This window comes from Bos indicus, chromosome 5, assembly GCF_029378745.1.
Source record: "Bos indicus isolate NIAB-ARS_2022 breed Sahiwal x Tharparkar chromosome 5, NIAB-ARS_B.indTharparkar_mat_pri_1.0, whole genome shotgun sequence".
Lineage (NCBI taxonomy): Eukaryota > Metazoa > Chordata > Mammalia > Artiodactyla > Bovidae > Bos > Bos indicus.
This window is the reverse complement of record NC_091764.1, coordinates 43829444-43849526: the sequence shown is the minus strand read 5'-3', so window position 1 is coordinate 43849526 and position 20083 is coordinate 43829444. Positions and strand designations below refer to the sequence as shown.

At 40.7% G+C, this 20083-nt stretch overlaps 1 protein-coding gene across 6 annotated transcripts in view; it reads left to right on the top strand.

Annotated features, from left to right (window-relative positions):
* The first annotated feature begins 5179 nt into the window (after positions 1 to 5179).
* The window catches only part of RAB3IP (RAB3A interacting protein), a 56655-nt gene continuing 41751 nt past the window's right edge, over positions 5180 to 20083 (top strand). For 2 of the 6 annotated variants that reach the window (XM_019960813.2, XM_019960817.2), the window contains exon 1: positions 5180 to 5317. The gene's annotated coding sequence lies outside the window, so the exon portion shown is untranslated. Of the gene's footprint in view, positions 5318 to 5645; positions 5873 to 5895; positions 6154 to 18049; positions 18137 to 20083 lie in introns of those variants that run through there. The other 4 variants (XM_019960816.2, XM_019960815.2, XM_070789294.1 and 1 more) reach the window with 4 other exon arrangements.

The window sequence follows — 20083 nt, the reverse complement described above, 5'->3', positions numbered from 1 at the left end:
TCCGTCTAGTTAAGGCTATGGTTTTTCCAGCAGTCATGTATGGATGTGAGAGTTGGACTATAAAGAAAGCTGAGCCCTGAAGAATTGATGCTTTTGAAATTTGGTGCTGAAGAAGACTCTTGAGAGTCTGTCCCTTGGACTGCAAGGAGATCCAATCAGTCTGTCCTAAAGGAGATCAGTCCTGGGTGTTCTTTGGAAGGACTGATGTTGAACCTGAAACTCCAATACTTTGGCCACCTGACGTGAAGAGCTGACTCATTTGAAAAGACCCTGATGCTAGGAAAGATTGAGGGCAGGAGGAGAAGGGGACAACAGAGGATGAGATGGTTTGATGGATTCACCAACTCGATGGACTTGGGTTTGGGTTGACTCCAGGAGTTGGTGATGGACCGGGAGGTCTGGCGTGTTTCAGTTCATGGGGTTGCAAAGTCAGACACGACTGAGCAAGTGAACTGAATAGGCCTCATAAAGGATAGTTTATTCTGCTTGGGGTACAGTTGAGTTTGTATAATCACTCTCCCTATGTATACTTATTTTCAAGTTTATATTGTCAAAGTGAAGGGTATTGACTGGGTTTATATCACTTAACAAAATGCTGTTGAAGGTTGACCTTCCTTGTATCCAATCAAAACACACAGGGCTGATTTTGGCTCAGGCAACTACACAGGTCCAGTATTAATGGTCAACACAGCATGGTTGGTTTCTCTTACTTGTATAATGGCATGAGTCACAGCAACCTTGTGCAGAAAGACTACCTACCCTCACAAGAATATGGTGAGTATCATCAGCACCCCTAGGCTTTCAAACTGAATATTATCCTTTCAAAACTGTTGCTTCATGGGAACTGGGAACATTACTTCATTAGTAATACATGTGTTTCAAATGTATTTGAAAGCTTTTTAGATGTCCTGTTTTGAAGTGTCAGAATGATACAATGAGTAGTAGACTAGTATTCCAAAAATATATAGACTAGTATTCCAAAGACCTGGGTTGAAGACCAGCATATATTAGCTCTGTGACTTTACATAAATCTCATATTTCTAAGTCTCCTTTTCCTCGTTTGTGAAAACAGGTTAGGAGGTGAGATGAATTAATATTCTCCTCCAGCTCCCATATTTTATGACTCAAATTACTTTCAGAGCTTTCATAGTATTGTGAACATTCCCAGCTGTATAGCACATCTTCTCTTTGAATGTAGATTTGGTTTTTTGGAACAGGTAAAACTTATTAGAGCCAGGTCTTTTAATACTATGTATGACAAAGGTAGATGGTACTCTTTTTAAGGCTTGGAATTATTATGCTTGCCTTTATTTCTGTATATTCATTTGCAAATGGCAGAAAACACAATACAAGTTGGCTTAAGCAAAGAGAAAATTACTGGCTCATATGACTGAAAAGTTCAGGGTCTCCAGCTTCAGTCACAGCTTGACCTAGGAAGTGAAATAATGTCATCAGGACCCACTCTCGCTTTTCTCATCTCTCAGTTCTGCCTTTTCCCCATTAGTTCCATTCTCAGGCATGTTCTCCATTGGGTGGCAAGATCACTGCTGGTAGCCCCAGGCTTACATTTAATGGTCTCAGCAATTCTCAGAGAGAGATTCACTTTTCCCCAAAATTTCCCAAAACTCTCAGAATTGACTTTTTATTAGCCCTGCTTGAGTCATTTGCTTATCATGAGCTAATCACAGAGATCAAGAAGATTCTCTGACTGGTAAAGCCTGGGTCACATACTCACCCTGAAAGTAGGGGTGGGGAATTCAGTTTTACATGGGTCACTTGGACTGAACATGGTGGAAGGGTACTTTCCCAAATAAAATCATTGTGCTGATCTCAAATAGGTAGAATGATTCTGAACTTTTGAGAAGGAGGAGGAGAGATGGAGGGTGAGAGAGAGAGAGAGGACATCTACTCGATTGTTGCATTTGACAAATCATTCTTTGAAATTCATCCTTTCCCATTTTTACTGCAGTATAGGCACTTACTATCTCATAATGCTGCTGCTAAGTCACTTGAGTCGTGTCCGACTCTGTGTGACCCCATAGACAGCAGCCCACCAGGCTCCCCCGTCCCTGGGATTCTCCAGGCAAGAATACTGGAGTGGGTTGCCATTTTATTCTCCATAGTTTCTATCTATTTTCCTTGCCTCTCATCACCTCCCCCACCCCCACCAAGTACATTCCAGGCATTGCCACCACATTACTCTTCCTAAAGCAGTGGTTTGATCATTTCACTCTCCAGCTCAACATCTTTCAGAAATTCTCTTCTGATTACTGAACCAAATTCTATATTCCTCAGTCTGGCATTTAAGATCTTCCACAACTGGATTCTACATATTTCCAGGCTTATCTATCTACCTGCACCTGTCCTAGGTACAGTGTTCATCACATCACGTTTTCCTTACAATGCCTTTGCTCTATTTATATGTTCCCTCAACACCATTTCTCTCATCCTAAGTCTGATACGGAATGATGAACCAGATATTGCTAATTGTCTCCAATATCTGTTCCCTGTTTTTTTTTTTTTTTTTTTTTTTATTACTAGAACCACTGATTTCTAGCTGGGCACATGCCCATTCAATAGAAACTGTATGTTTCAACATCACTTATAGTTGAGTGCTGACCAGTAAGGTGTAAGTACAGTGATGTACACAACTTCTGCAAGTGTTTTTAAGTAGAGGGGTGTTCTTTTTAGCCTCTGTTGCTTTTCCGCTGCTTGGAATAAGGAGGTGATGGGTGGAGCTTGAGCAGCCTACTTGATGGTAGAAGCTGAAGCTTCAGGATAGTGAAGCCATGTGATAGAAGAAGCCTGTGTCCATGTTGATCAGAGAGCCACCATATCAACTCTGCACTGTGCAAATCTACATGAGAGGAATACATTTTAAGTTTGTTATTTTGAATTTTTTCTCTTTATTTATTCTTTTTTTAATTTACTAGTTTTTAACTGCAACAGAAAGTAGTCTATCATTTCCTTGTCTAGCAAAATATTTACTTGTGGGCCAGTACTTGTATCACATAAAAATTTGCTTTCACAACTCATGTATAAAACAGTTGTCTCAAATGTATCTCTCATGCAATCAGTTATGGACAACTGTGTATCTTACATCCTTTTTCTGATGTTGGAATAGGCAACTGAAAAAATCAGAGAGCTGAGAGAAAGGGCTGATAAAAGTCTAAAAGGACTTAGACTCTAAACTGTATGATCCCCTACAAAAGAGTCATTTTAACATGTTACCTACTTATAAGGAAATGTTTTGAGAATTGGCTTTGGGTCCAGTTTACTTCTCAGTTACATAAATTGCCATCCACTAAACAAATATTTATTTATTGCTTCTCTATACCAGGTACATAAATAATCTGCAGTAAGAGGGAAGAGAAAGAGAGATAAGGCACAATGAGGGGACCTCCTAGCTTCTCCACAACATTTCAGTCCCAGTTTTCAGACTATTCCCAAGCCTTCTTTCATCCCTACCCATGGACTCAGAGAGCAATCTTTATATCCTTAAAGTAATTCCTCCCATTCTGCTTATACTTTGAATGGATTTATGTTATTGGCCACCAGAAAAATTTCTTAAATAACACATTTTCATGGAAAGACTACTTTCTGTTGCAGTTATTTATTTCACTTAGTTATTATTGACATATTTGTTTTCTTCACTATGTTTGAGTCCTTGGATGATGGAGATTGTGTGTAATGGTTTCTCTCTTCCCAAGTCTAGTAGTAGGTACACAGATTGAACACAATAAACATTTGATAAATGAATTACATGGTGTAAGGGAGAGTAGTGGAGTCAGGCAGAACAGACCTCCCTCATGAGGGAGATCATGTCTACTCCTAGTAAATAAGAGATGGGGTAGATTTAAGAATTGTTTCTGAATTAGAATAGGTAAGACTTGATAAATTGGAGATGGAGTACAAAAGAGTAAATAATGACTTTCGAGGTTTGTTTTTATTATAGGTGGATGATAACAGTAATAATGTTATTAATAGATAATATTCATTACACACTTGTCTAGCTCAATTGGTAAAGAATCCGCCTGCAATGCAGGAGACCCTGGTTCAATCCCTGGGTCGGGAAGATCCCCTGGAGAAGAAAATGGCAACCCACTCCAGTATTCTTGCCTGGAAAAATCCCATGGACAGAGGAGCCTGGCAGGCTACATTCCATGGAGTCTCAAGAGTCTGACACGACTTAGCTACTTAGACAAGTACACAATATTAGGCACTGTGTCATGAAGTACACTAAGTATTTTACATATATTAAGACATTTAATTTCTTAACGACTTATTGAGGTGGGTAGTCTGATTATCCCCATTTACTGGGGTTATTAGAGATCAATTAGCTCAAGGTCACTGACAACAGCTAGAAGATGCCAACCTCAAAGCTGATTCCTCAATCCTGATTCCTATAGCTATACCCATAACCTACTCTTCTTTTATGCCGCTAATCAATACACAGAATGGGGGTCCTACTCAATATACATATTGCATAAACTGCCTGTATCTCTTTGACTAAACATAGAGACGTATATTTGATGTGACGGCTTCTTTTTGATCAGATTTTCGGAAACATGGTTTGTAGTTTCATGTTTCCTCTCTGGAGGACCTAAAGTGGGGTGGAAGTTTGATAAAAGTTGACACGAAGGATGAGAGAAGGTAGGTACAGACACGACATTCTCGAATGCTCTAACAGTTGCTGGAATGCTAGGATCTAGGTTCTATCAGACTCCCCTTCCTTCCACCCATGCCCCCAGAGACTCACGCACGCCCACACACAAACACACTGACACACGTTGTAAGGTACATATGCGTGCCGAGTCTCAGGTTGGATACAGTGGTCCCCAACTCACATCGAAGGTTCATCTTCCGACTCCTGGAGAGCCCAACAAATTCGACGTGAACCGGAGACCATCTGTTAAGCCCAGGGCAACAAGGCTCAGCGCCAGTTCGCCCTGGTTCCCAAGGAAACCACCCGCGAAGACACCTGGGGCCCGCGCCCAACACCTGCGAAAGCCCCGCCTGGCGCCAGGGGGCGCGGGAGCGCGTCGGCCCCTCAGGCCCCACGCCCGCCCCGCCCCCTCCCCGCCCCTAACCCCGCCTTCCCTCCGCGGGGCCGTAGGGCTCCAGGCTCCGGTCCCGGCTCCCGGCGCAGGCGCAGTCCCGCGCTCCCCCGGCGGCTCCTCCAGCCGTGCATTCACCGCGTTAGAGTGTAGCGGCGTCGGCCAGCCGTCCTCCTCCGCCTCAGAGTGCTTCGGCGTTCGCTGTGTGCGGCTCTGCGAGCGCCCCTGAGCACGGGCCGCGGCGGTGGTAGGTTAGTCAGGTGAGCGCGGCGGCGGGAGGGAGAGGCCCAGGACGAGGAACACCGCCCCCCTCCGTGGCCGCGCGCCCGCCTCCCGCGAGCTGGCCTGGAGGGGCGGCCGCGGCAGGTGCAGGTGAGGGCGCGGCGCGCCGGGACCCGGTCCGGCTGTCCTGGCTCCGGCGAGCGCGCTCCTCTGGGCTCGCGGACGCGGGCGGTGGCGGAGGCTTGGCCCCTTGGGGGCATGTAGGCGCCCCTTGGGGCCGCTGGTGGGCGTCGGGCGGCGGCGGCTCCTCCCCCGTCCCTCGGGCGCGTTACTCATTAACTGCGCTGTCCTGAGCGCCCGAGGCGTGGAGCCAGACCCAGGTTACCTGTCGGTGGGGCGCGCGCGGCCGGAGCTGAGGGCCCGGCTTGCGGAGCGGGTTGTAAAGAGACTTCGCCAACAAGTCTGGAGGCCGGCGCCGCGCGGGAGCTGGACCCGGCGAGGCAGTAGGCATGGACCGAGGGTCTTAGGAGACGGCGAGCCGGGCGCGGCCCCAAGGCGTAGAGGTCACCCTTGGGAGGTTTCGGCGAAACCTGGTGGGCAAGAACCGGCGCCTTAGGAGATAGCTCAGTTCAGCCTGACTTTTGTTTCGGGGAGTTGAGGCGAGCTGTTCAGACATAATTGTAATTACACTACCCTTCCAGCGTGGATAGCTCGTTCTGATCGCCCAGGGAAAAGAGAGTTTAATGGACTCGGGAAGTGATGGTGTTAGATGAAATCTGCAGCACGTGAAGAGTTGCCAGTTATGGGATTTAAAAAAGAAAAAAAAAGTCTGTAATGGCTAATGGGTAAAGTCTTGAAAATTAAGAGCGCTCAGGTAATGATGATTCCAAAGATGCAGTTTAGTTTCGCGGAAATGTAGCAAATTCCGAGGCTACCTGTTTCCCACTTCTGTTTACCCCTCCAGCTTCATTTCAGGGTCGGGGAAGAGACTTCCTTGTAAGCTTTTGCCGTGAAATGATTACATAATTGCAGCAGAGGCCAGTAAGAGGATTAGAACAAAACTGTTGTATTGTAAATCTGTTGCAAGACCCGGTTTCTGTTCATTATCCTTATTTTGTTGTTCATGCCATTTTAAGGGGAAAAAATGGTGAATGACATATGAAGGAGAAAGGAGGCAGAGTGGAGAAAACATTAAGAATAGATTTGTAACCAGTCAGAGTAAATATTTGATACTGTTAAAAGATTTCACCACTTTGATGCGGCCTTGTGTTGCCGCTTGCTGTTTTATTTACTAGTGTGGTGCGTTTTGATAGGACTTTTCATGTTTAGACAGATACGTACCCCAAGTATGGTTTGTATGATAGAATCCTATCCTTGTGGAATATGTAGAAATAAACTTAGCGGTTATATAATGTTACTACAATAGTATATTTCTTACTATTGCGGGGGGAGCTTTTCTGTCTTTTTGTTTTTGTTTTTCTATATCCACTATTTCGAGAACCAAAGGGCATACATAGACTGCAACTCTTCTGGTATATTTGGCAAAGAACTCATCGGTGGTATTGAATACTGCTAACTTTTCACCAGGATGAATATTTGATGTTCAGCTGCTTTGCGAATTTTCTGATAATTAGATCCAGTTGTAGGTTTTGAATTGGTGTAGTTAATGCTTTTTTAAATATTATTTTCCTCTAATTTTCACTGAACCCTCAACTTCTACAGCACACATGGACACACTGTGTGTGGGTATGTGTCTGTGTGTGTGTGTATCTGTGTGTGTGTGTGTTGACTGTCTTCAGTGCAGCCTGTTGAACTTCCCTGACCTGGGATGAACCCGTGCCCCCTGCTGTGGAAGTGTGGAATTGTAACCACTGGACCACCAGAGAAGTCCACTGCAAATAGTTTTTAAGATGGAAAGATTCTTAGAAATCTGCTCATCATCTTGGTTTTTAATATGGCAAAACAAGAACGTGCAGGTTACAGTAGTTTTACACGTATTATTGTAATTAGTATACCCTCCCCCCTCCCTTTCTGAGCAGGACTCATTGAACCAATTTTTATAAAAAATTATCTTTTTTAAGTTTTAGCTCGGTCGGTTAAATCATGTGTATGACCTTGAGGAAATCATTTAACCTCTGAGCTTATTTTCTCCGTTTGTAAATGGGGGTAGTGTTAGATTGAACAGTTTGGGGTTTGCCAGTATTCAGCTGTTTTCAATATGGCTCAGTCTAATATGAGCTTCATAATGGTGGGATGAGAATTAGGTGAGATGCTCCATGTAGGGCGTGGAGGAGGGGAACAGAGCTCAACAGTGTGACATGCACTGTGCTTGTTACTTCAAGTACCTTGACTCTCTAGTCCTTGGGGCATTCCTGGCGTATAGGTGGTGGTATTGCATTTTATAGATCATGAAATCGAGGGTCAGAGAGGTGAATAACTTGCCTCTAGTTACTTAGTTGTCTGTAGTCCTATAGCTGACTAATGGCAGAGCCAGGATTAAACACTGAGTGTGACTGCCCAAATGGAAATCCTACCAGCCTTGCTCTTTCCACTCCTGAACTGCACCTTCTGTAAAAAGAGCTTTGTGACTAAGAAGACTGGTTAAAAAATAAACAGGTTTTCTGATGATGTGATGCGAGCACTGCTGCTACTACTACAGAGTCTAGCCCTTAGGGGGTATCAGGTTCCGGTCTGAGCATTATGCCAACTCATTTACTCTCACATTGACCTAGGAGTTAGGTAATACTTTATCCATTTAATAGTTGAGAAGATTGAGGCACTGAGAGGTTATGGAGCTTGCTCAAGGTCACAAAAGCTAATTAATGAGGGGACTAGATTAGGAGTTGGGCAGTTTTTCTTTGATGTCCATGCTCTTAACCACTCTACTTCTTCCTGTGTGCATTATAATGCTGAAGAATTGGTTTTAATTTAGCTTTCATGAGATACTTAATATTGGTGTAATAAGTAATTCTTAGTGTATCACCAGAGATTTTTAAATTAGACATTTCATTGAGTGTCTACTTCGCAAGTCACAGTGGGGATTAAAGGAAAGACTGTAAGAAGTCTGGAAGGTAGACCATGTAATCATTGCCATATCTTTTTGTAAGTTTATCAAAATTTAGAAGGTACCTTCACATACATATGGTGTTGTAATTTTAATGAGTGTCAGGTAAGACAAAGTGCTTAAGTAGTTGGAGAGTAGGGAAGAAAGAAGGAGTAGTTGGTAGTGATATTTGTGTGTTGAGGGAAAGCTTTGAGGGTAATCTGAGGGAGTACACCCTTTCACACCAAACCTTTGCCCTGTAGAGTGCGAGTCAAGATGTAGTTCAATGAAGGGTGGTAAATTGGTTACTAAATTACTTAAATACATCTGATATCCTAAAAAGAAAATGTCTGAAGAAATTTAAAGACTCCTTTCTAGCTCTCCCTGATAGCTCAGTTGGTAAAGAATCTGCCTGCAATGCAGCAGACTTTGGTTTGATCCCTGGGTTGGGAAGATGCCCTGGCGAAGGGAAAGGCTGCCCATTCCAGGATTCTGGCCTGGAGAATTCCATGGACTGTATGGTCCATGGGGTCGCAAAGAATTGGACATGACTGAGTGACTTTCACTTCACTTGAAAATGAAAGTGAAGTTGCTCAGTTGTGTCCGACTGTCCAACTCTTTGCGACCCCGTGGTCGGCACTGTCCATGGCATTCTCCAGGCAAGAATACTGGAGTGGGTTGCCAGTTCCTTCTCCAGGGGATCTTCCTGGTGACCCAAGGATCGAACCCAGGTCTCCCGCATTGCAGGCAGATGCTTTACCCTCTGAGCCACCAGGGAATCCCTTCACTTAGCTTTCACTTCACTTAGCTATTAATAGTTACTCTTTTTCTGTCCTACTGTCCTTACCTTTGCCACATAGTCCTTATGTATTTTTTTTTTTTATATTTCCAGAGCACAGAGCACATGCCTCTATTTTGGTATCATTTAAATATTTACATCGTATTTGTAAATGTTTGTTGACAGTAAGGTCTCTTCTAGTGAACACATGCTTTGAGGGCAGGCCTTTAATGCATCTTACCCCAACATATAGCTTTAGTATTGGGCCTGGAACCTAGTAGGTACTGTGCTGTTTGGTGATGGATGGTTAGCGAAAAGGATGTTAAAATGAGTTGAAACTGTTCTAGCAGTAGAAATGGAAGTGAGTGTTCAGAGTAGGGATTGAAGGGCCTAAGGGAAGGAGAGGTTACTTACAAGAGGTAGCATTAATTTGCCATCTCTGTGTTTCCCTTCTGCTTTCCCTTTCAACTTAGAGCTAAATGAGGTAGTTTCATAAACTTCAGTTGTATATAGAAAAAAGTGAAAAAGTAATCTTGATTTATCTTAGGATATCAGCAACACAAAATTAAATAGTTTTAACCATAAGCGAAGATTACTTAGAGGAAGAAGAATGGAAATTATTGAAATAGTTCAAGTGTGAGAAGTTTGTTGCTTATAATTGACAACTGTTGTAAGTATAAGCATAATGGAATTTGGGTAAACTCTACATAATAAAGTTTATGACTTGACAATCTAGTGGAAGGAAACTCCATGCAAGAATGTGAGAGTAGCTTTGACGCATACAGAAGCATACTGATGATAGCCTGCATGTGTGTGCGCTCAGTCGTGTCCAACTCTTTCAACCCCATGGAATGTAGCCTTCCAGGCTCCTCTGTCTGTGGGATTTTCCAGGCAAGAGTACTGGAGTGGATTGCCATTTCCTCCTCCAAGGGATCTTCCCAACCCAGGGATTGAACCCATGTCTCCTGCATTGGCAGGCAGATTCTTTACCACTGAGCCACCTGGGAAGCCCCTTAGAGCCATTTAAGTAAGTGAATTGTCATTTGATGTGTCCAGATAATAGTTTTGAGTATTTGTTTGTGGGCATCTGATTGACAGATCAAGATGAAGTATAAAAGAACAACTAAAGTAGATTTGAAGAACAGTACGTAAATGTGGATTAATTAATTTCTTGTTGGGAAGAGGGTTAATTTGAACTCTGTACCTCAGAAAGACTTGTTTTTCCCTTCCTTTTTCTTTATCAAGGATAACTAAGGTTCCCTTCTGGTTTGTAAGGCAAACCCCTTTGTAGGCTCTTATTATTTACCCCCTCATTTATTCTTTTTTAAGTCTTTATAGATATCATTCATCTGTGTTGTGCTTTACCGTCTTCAGGACATTTTTACATTGACAGATAAGCCCCTTGATTTTCTTAAATATAGGCAGGGGCGATAATACCACCACCATTATAGATGTTGAAACTGAAGCTCAGAGAAATTAAGTGACATACCCTAGTTAACACAGCCAGTTAATAACAGAATCTGAATTAGAAATGTTTTCTGAAGCTTGTTTGATCAAATGCTCAGTTTTCCCCAAACTTTAAAAACAGTTTCTCCAATCTTGCTATGGTACTTATTGTTTTATCTCCAATTTTTAAAGGTGGCCTGGAATCACTGTCTCTGCTCTTCACTGCTCTGCTATTTATTACTTCCCTAAATAATCTTATTGCTTATTTATCCAATCAACATATACTTCAGTGCCTATTGAATATTTAATTGACCTGTATTCTTACATATATAAAATAAAGAGGCTTCCACTTTTAAGAGAAGAAAACTTGGAAAACAATTGTTTTTTTATATTTTTGTTCCAAGAATTTGTAATACAGTGTCTGCCAGTGCAGGAGACACGGGTTTGATCCTTGGCTCAGGAAGATCCCCTGGCGAAGAAATGGCAACCCACTCCAGTATTCTTGCCTGGAAAATTCCATGGACGGAGGAGCCTCGTAGGCTACAGTCCATGGGGTCGCTAAGAGCCGGACAGGACTGAGCGACTTCACTTTCCCTTTTCACTTTCATGCATTGGAGAAGGAAATAGCAACCCTCTCCAGTATTCTTGCCTGGAGAATTCCAGGGATGGTGGAACCTGGTGGGCTGCCGTCTATGGGGTTGCACAGAGTTGGACACGACTGAAGCAACTTAGCAGTAGCAGCAGTAAGTTCTGAGAATTTCTGAAAACCTTTAAGAATCTGCAATAATGAACATTTTGCAATATGTCAGATTGTACATTTAATCCTGTGGTATTAGTAAATGGAAATTAATTTGTGGTCTATTTTAATGAGTGGGAAGATTGTGTAGCTTGATTGACCATCTGACTAATTTTTCCTTTGAGTTAGTAATTAATTTCACACTTATAAACATAGACTGCTTCCTAAAATGTAAATGTGAATTGTTTTTTGTTACAACCAAATACTAGTTTGGAAAATCAGCTTTATAATTTTAGGGAAAGTTAATGAGAAAATTATTTTTTATACACCTCTTTGTTTTTTCTTCCTTTATATAGTATTTGAATAAATCTTAAAATTTTCTAATTATGGAGAATTTAAAACAAAATACATAGATGCAAATATAGGACGAACTTCAAATTTCCCATCATTTAGCCCATCAACTACTGTCAAGCCTGCCCCATCTACTCCCTGTACTAGTCCCTCTCCTGCATTATTTTGAGCAAATTCCAGGCATTGTATAATTTTATCTGTAAATATATCATTCAGATCAGATCAGATCAGTCGCTCAGTCGTGTCCGACTCTGCGACCCCATGAATCGCAGCACGCCAGGCCTCCCTGTCCATCACCAACTCCCGGAGTTCACTCAGACTCACGTTCATCGAGTCAGTGATGCCATCCAGCCATCTCATCCTCTGTCGTCCCCTTCTCCTCTTGCCCCCAATTCCTCCCAGCATCAGAGTCTTTTCCAATGAGTCAACTCTTCGAATGAGGTGGCCAAAGTACTGGAGTTTCAGCTTCAGCATCATTCCTTCCAAAGAAATCCCAGGGCTGATCTCCTTCAGAATGGACTGGTTGGATCTCCTTGCAGTCCAAGGGACTCTCAAGAGTCTTCTCCAACACCACAGTTCAAAAGCATCAGTTCTTCGGCGCTCAGCCTTCTTCACAGTCCAACTCTCACATCCATACATGACCACAGGAAAAACCATAGCCTTGACTAGACGAACCTTTGTTGGCAAAGTAATGTCTCTGCTTTTCAATATGTTATCTAGGTTGGTCATAACTTTCCTTCCAAGGAGTAAGCATTTTTTAACTTCATGGCTGCAGTCACCATCTGCAGTGATTTTGGAGCCCAGAAAAATAAAGTCTGACACTGTTTCCACTGTTTCCCCATCTATTTTCCATGAAGTGATGGGACCGGATGCCATGATCTTCGTTTTCTGAATATTGAGCTTTAAGCCAACTTTTTCACTCTCCACTTTCACCTTTATCAAGAGGCTTTTTAGTTCCTCTTCAGTTTCTGCCATAAGGGTGGTGTCATCTGCATATCTGAGGTTATTGATATTTCTCCCGGCAATCTTGATTCCAGCTTGTGCTTCTTCCAGCCCAGCGTTTCTCATAATGTACTCTGCATATAAGTTAAATAAACAGGGTGACAATATACAGCCTTGACGAACTCCTTTTCCTATTTGGAACCAGTCTGTTGTTCCATGTCCAGTTCTAACTGTTGCCTCCTGACCTGCATACAAATTTCTCAAGAGGCAGGTCAGGTGGTCTGGTATTCCGATCTCTTTTCAGAATTTTCCACAGTTTATTGTGATCCACACAGTTTCTAAAAGGTAAAGGCAGTTAGCTATAATACTGTTTCACACTTAAAAAAATTAACATTAAAATTTTTTTTAGGTAAGGATTACTAATTACAAACATCCACACTTTTTGATTATATCATAAGGCCATTATATTAAAATCAGGTTTCTGTTGATTTTATTTATATGCTATCCCTACCCTCCCACAACAAACTATAAGGGGCTGAATAAGTACTTATTTTAAATCCAAGCATAGCAGCAAAATAAGTAAGGAAATGATGAGAGCAAAGAGAATGTAGGGGAAAATAGAAAGGATGGCAGAGTAACAGCAAATGCTCATTTCAATAGCAGTGCATTAGAGAAACTTTAGTTTTTTCTTTCTGAAAGTAAAACAGTCATTCATAGATTAAGTAGGATTCTTCTGTTTGCATTGTTCTCTTCTTAAAATTGGCTGGGTAGATTGCCTTAGAGATCCTCTGTCTTCATCCAACCTTTGTCTTGAGTCTTACCCCTAACCTTTTAAGATGTAGTGGAGTCAGACGCAGGTGCTGGAGTCAGACACACCAGGCTTTGAATCTTCCCTCTGTTACTGACTGTTTCACCTTAACAAAATTAATTAACCTCTGTGATCCTCAGTTTCTGAATCCATAAAATAGAGGTAAGAACCATTTCAAAGGGATGCCAAGAGCAATAACTAGAATAATGTATATATGTATATGTCACAATAAACAATGTAATAATGTAATGCATATGTGTGTATACGTAGAAATATAATTGAAGCTATTCTGAATGTTTTCATATATAGATATTAAATATATATGCCTTCATCCCCTCATTTGCAATGTGTGACCTTCATACTCTCTTGCCTAGTCTGTTGTAGTAGCCTCTTAACTAATTGCCTTTAGTCTCTTGTCTCTAGTTAAAGTCCTTGGGAGTCATTTTTCTAATGACATCACAATTCATCTGTACTTTCTAAAATGTAGATCTGAGCACCTCTTCAGGATGAAACTCCAAGTAACATTTTCCATGTTAAGTGAAGCTTTTAATTATCTGTCTCATATCTGCTTCTCCAGCTTGATATTCTGTTCTTTTTTTTTTTTTCTGGTTTCATTAGTGCCAAACCCTTATTCCTTGACTATGCTATATTATTTCCTTGCTTAGCTCATCTACAGACTCTTATTCAGCATTTAAAAATCTAACTTATATTTTTACTTCTCCTTGAAACATTGTCTTCCTCCTCCTCTCTCTTTAGGATTATCATTTAGTGGCCCATAATAGGCTATGCATCTTCTTTTTAGCCCATTTTCATATCTGTATTCTTAGAACTTAGTACCAGGATTTGCCCTGAGGAGTCGAAGCTGACAATCATCCTTCCATTCAACTGGAATAAAAATAATTGATAAAATGATCAATTATACTTATACTAAAATAATATAGGTATAAAATACATTTAATAACTATAAACCATTAAGATTTTTCTAGGCATTCATTGAGTTGATACATGGGAAATTCTTAGTTAACTGACACATAGTTAACTTTCAGTAAGTATTGGCTGCTGTTTTTGCTGTGATAATGCTGACTTCTGGAAAGAAGAAATAAGATATAATAAATACTATGAATCAGAAGCAAATTGTTTTGATCAACTTTTTAAATTGGAGATCAGCTTTATTACTTAAAACTGAGTGATAATAAGGCCACTCAAGCTGTTAGTAATTCACCCATAAAAATTGAATGCTATCATCCTTTTTACTCATTTGTAGTGATCTCTGACAAGTTTAGTTTATGAATTGGGATAACTGCACTTGAAATTGAGTTATTGAGTTAACTTACTACTCACTTTCATGCATTGGAGAAGGAAATGGCAACCCACTCCAGTGTTCTTGCCTGGAGAATCCCAGGGATGGGGGAGCCTGGTGGGCTGCCGTCTATGGGGTCACACAGAGTCGGACATGACTGAAGCGACTTAGCAGTAATGCTGAGAGTAGGGCTTCCTAGGTGGCACTGGTGGTCAAGAATCCAACCCGCCAATGTGGGGAGTCATGGGTTTGATCCCTGGGTTGAGAAGATCCCCTGGAGAAAGAAATGGAGCCTGGTGGGCTACCGTCACTCGGGGTTGCAGAGTCAGACTCGACTGAACAACTGAACACACACACACAATACAGAGAGTACTACTGCTTAAAAATAGCAGTTTATTTTATTCGTATGAGAACTTGGAATGCAAAACAAATCTTAATGCTTCCATTTGAAAGAGCAAAAGATTTTTAGATCATTGTGATTGGCAGCTCATTACCAGCTAAGTTACACATTTTATGGAAATTTCACATGCTTGAAAAAGGGACTACATTTAATCTTCAAATAATTTCCTTTTCAGGAGTGGCTGGAATTTAAACAGTGTTTTAATGTATCCCCCAGAATGAAAACATTGTACATAAAGGCAGTGCTCTGAGGTACTTTACTAAATGCTACTTGCATTTCTCTCTTAATTCTCAACCTGTGAGGAAGCAAACCAAGCTAGGTTTCCAGATGAGAGAAGATAGGCACACATTGGCCCAGTAATTTGATAGAAAAGGAAAAGTGTTAGTCGCTCAGTCGTGCCCGACTCTTTGGGAACCCATGAACTGTAGCCCATCAGGCTCCTCTGTCTATGGGATTTTATAGGCAAGGATACTGTAGTGGTTTGGCATTTCTTTCTCCAGGGGATCTTCCTGATCTAGGGATCGGACCTGGGTTTCCTGCACAGGACACAGGTTCTTTACTGACTGAACTACCAGGGTTCAAACCTGCCTCTCTTTGAGGTTTGGATCTTATGTTCCTAGTCTGTGCTCCAGTTTATGGAACATTTTCCACAAATGCTTTACTTTTACACCTTAGACATGCCTGAAAAGTCCTTCCAAGGGCTCTTTATCTTTCTCATTATTTCCTATTTCTTTGGGTTTACTTTTTTCTGGGAGTCTTTTCCTTCTGATTTATTTGGCCTTCTTGTGTGGTCTCTTAGTAGCCTTTGCTTATTCTTTGGCGTTTATCACACTGTGTCATTGCCTCTAATTGTCATTGTCTCCTACTATATTGATACTATTTGGGAGCAGAGATGATTTACCATCTTCTTTCTCCAGAGCCTGGCACATAGTAGACTCTCTGTGAAAACTCATTGAAAGAACAGTTGAATGTTTATAGGAAAAATAGAGTGGGTGTTGCAGGGATGTGAAGTGAACTGGCTCAGTTGTGTATGACTCTTTGCGACCCCATGGACTGTAGCCTACCAGGCTCCTCCGTCCATGGAATTTTCCAGGCAAGAATACTGGAGTGGGCTGCATTTCCTTCTCCAGGGGATCATCCCAACCCAGGGACTGAACCCGGGTCTCCGGCATTGCAGGCAGACACTTTACCGTCTGAGCCACCTAATGGATTTTAATTCAACTTAAGGAGAAACATTTTTACATGAACCGTCTAACAGTGGAAAAGGAAAGCAATTCTAGTGGTGATAAGTGTGGTGTGGTTAAGAGCTAGGACTCTGAAGTCCCAAAAGCCAGAGATTTTAATCCTGGTTGCCCTGAGCTGCAGCTTCCTCAGCTATACATGTACTGGCACTATACCTGCTATTAAGTAAATGCTCAGTAAATAGATGGCATCACCGACTTGATGAACATGAGTTTGAGCACCCTCTGGGAGTTGGTGAAGGACAGGGAAGCCTGGGGTGCTGCAGCCCATGGGGTCGCAAAAAGTCGGACGTGACTGAGCAACTGAACTGAACTGAAGGGAGAAACAGCTCTGAAATCCTGTGAAATTGGTACTGGTAGTTGGATGACTTAGCTCCCCATACCATCCTTCTCCCCTGGATTATTTTGAAGCAAATCTAAGGAATTTTATTTCTTCTGTTTTTCTGTAGTATCCCTAAAGGATAAGTTTTTTTCACATAACCATCATACCATTATTATCTCTAAAAACTGACAATAATTCATAATAATATCAGTAATATCCAGTGTTCAGGTTCCATTGATTTTTTTTTCATAATGTTTTTATAGTTGGTTAATTCAGATAATTCAAACAAGGTCCCCATATTATATCTCTTTATGTCTTAAGTCTCTTTATAAATTCCCACCCCCCCCCCCCCATTTTTATTTATGGAAAAAACCAGGTGATTTATCCAGTAGAGTTTCCCAAAGTCTGGGTTTTGCTGTTTTTGTCCTTATGGTGCTATTATTAATATGTTGTTTTACCCTCTGTTGGGCTTCCCAGGTGGCGCAGTGGTAAAGGTGTGCCAATGCAGGAGACACGGGAGACTCAGGTTTGATCCCTGTCTTGGGAAGATCCCTGGCGTAGGAAATGGCAGCCCACTCCAGTACTCTTGTCTGGAAAATTCCATGGACAGAAGAGCCTGGTGGACTGCAGTCCCTGGCATTGCAGAGAGTCGGACATGACTGAGCCCGCACACACTGTGCTCTGTATTTCCTACAAACTGATAATCACCTAGAGAGTTAATTGAATTGAGGTCATTTTCTTTTTATTAGGGGAGGGGGTCAAGAATACTTCATGAATGGTGGTAGTGTTCTTCTCTTTTTTACCACATAATTCTCATAACTTATGATTTTCTCCCTTTTTGTGATATTAAGTCATCAGTGAGTTCAAGTACTGTCATTTTGATCCATTAATTATAAAGTCCCCCAGATTTTACCTTAGGGCTTTAATAGTTGTTGATAATTGTTGTCTAGACTCATTGTTTCATTAAGAATACAAAGTTATTAAGTGGGACTTTTTGAAAAGAAGAACTTTTCCTCATAAACTCTTAGTTCTCTGATATATTGGAAAGTCAGGATAAATACTGGATTCTTTATTTTACCAGTTTTCAAAATAGTGTTTTGGTTACATGGTACTGATCAAAAGGAGTCAGTGAGATTTATTTTTGTTTGCTTTATTTTTAGTATAATCATGAAACCTTGAGCTTAAAACTGGGTTTTTTTGTTTGTTTGTTTTTAACAGAGATTGTCCTTTTTGATGTTCAGGTTGTCCCATCTTTGGTTAGTGGGAGTCCTTTGATACCTCTCCAGTAGTCTTTGATAGCTTTCTTGCTTCCTGGTAAAACAAGATGTTCCAAGATCCTTTTGTATATTACTGCCCCGGGCCTGGGATCAGCCATTCCTCAGAGTTGCCACTGTTCTTTTTTTTGGTAGGATATAATACTGCTTTGGGCATAAGAGGTGCGCATTGCTCCTGAGTTGGTTACTGGTCTTATACCTTTTCAGCAGATAAAGGTAGGCATTTTTATAAATAGAAGAGATTTTCCTGGTATTTCTGATTCAAATTTAGGACTTCAGAGTTTTAAATTCCTTGATTTTGTATTTGTGTCTCTTTTCTCATATGCTGAAAATTTTAGTTATGAATGATATTGTTTAATCTTATACAATAGTTTCAGAATAGCAGTATCAACATTACTAATACGATTACTGAAAATAGTGTATTATTTTTTAAATTTCCTTTTGTTCTTAGAATATATGCCACTGGGGATATACAGTTTTATTACTGTGTTTTAAAGTCATTTGAAATAGTTCTTCTCAATGTTGTAAAGTACCAAATGGAGCTAGATTCATCTTCTATTTTAAAGATTTAAAAAAAAATCTAATTTTGCCTTATGTACATGGTTCCAAGTTCAAATTCATATCTATAAAGTAGGGTACATTTGGAAAAGTCTAGGTTTTACGCCTGTCTCCTCTTCCTGTTCTTGCCCTTTTCCTAAACATAACTTTTTTTAAAATTAATTTTTGGTGTATCCTTCTATTTCTAAAATATAAGTACATAGAAATATATATAATTATATACATATAAATTTGTACATTCCCCTTTCTTATATAAAAGGTAGCTTATTATATACTGCTTGTTTTTCAGTGTCAGTGTATTCTCAGGTTTCCCTCATAGCAGTATGTGGGTATTGCTCATTTATTTTTATAGCTATATAGTGCTTCCTGATGAGGATGTGCCTCTGTTGGTTCAGTCAGTCAGTCTTTTGCTAGTGCTGTTGGCCTTATGAATATATCTTTTCTTTTTTATTTTGCCCATTTATATTTGGGATAAAGCCCTGTCAAGTGGGCATGCTGGGTCATAGATTCAATGACTGTCATTTTGTGGATATTGTCAAATTTTCCTCCATAGGGTTTGTGCCATTTTACATTTCCAGAAATGCAAATACTTTCCCACGATGATTCAGTGAACCTCTCAGGTATATAGAGGTGAATTAGGAGTATATGAGATCAAAGAAAAAGTATCATGGTTCCTGATAAAATGTCAGTGTTTAATGAAAACCTTATTTCTCATGTTGAGTGAATTGATTGATAAACTATATTCACTTGAATATGAAATATTCAGGTTTAGATGTTTGCTTTTGTGTTTGTGTGTGTATTATGAACAATGAATGAAAAATATTATTTTAGGGAAAGGTAATAAATTAAAATTGAATGTTAAATACTTTAAATTCCTTGTTGATATGATCTTCCTTTTGGCATAGTGAATATTTTGGGTAAAAAAAGCAAAGTTTAGTTTCATTTTAAGGACTGAAATTACTGTTTACTACAATAAAGAAAACATTCATTGGATTTGAAATTTGGTATATGCAGATTTAATAGTTAGGGTTTTGATTGTCCATATACAGTTGTCCCTGAGTACCTACCCACAGGGCATTGGTTTCAAGACTCACTCCCACCCCATATCAGAATTCCCGGATGCTCAAGTCCCTTATATAAAATGACACAGTATCAGCATGTATCCTATGCACATCCTCCCGTATACTTAAAATCATCATTTATAATCCTATAGTAACTGCTGCTGCTATTGCTGCTGCTGGTAAGTTACTTCAGTCGTGTCTGACTCTGTGCGACCCCATAGATGGCAGCCCACCAGGCTCCCCCGTCCCTGGGATTCTCCAGGCAAGAACACTGGAGTGGGTTGCCATTTCCTTCTCCAGTGCATGAAAGTGAAAAGTGAAAGTGAAGTCACTTCAGTCGTGTCTTACTCTGTGCGACCCCATAGATGGCAGCCCACCAGGCTCCTCCGTCCATGGGATTTTCTAGGCAAGAGTACTGGAGTGGGGTGCCATTGCCTTCTCCTTACTTGTCTTATTTTTTTAACACTTTTTAATTAAGAATATGAGAGAGTAAAATTTTTCAGTTTAATATATTTTTTTGTATTTTATAATGAAATAATGTGCT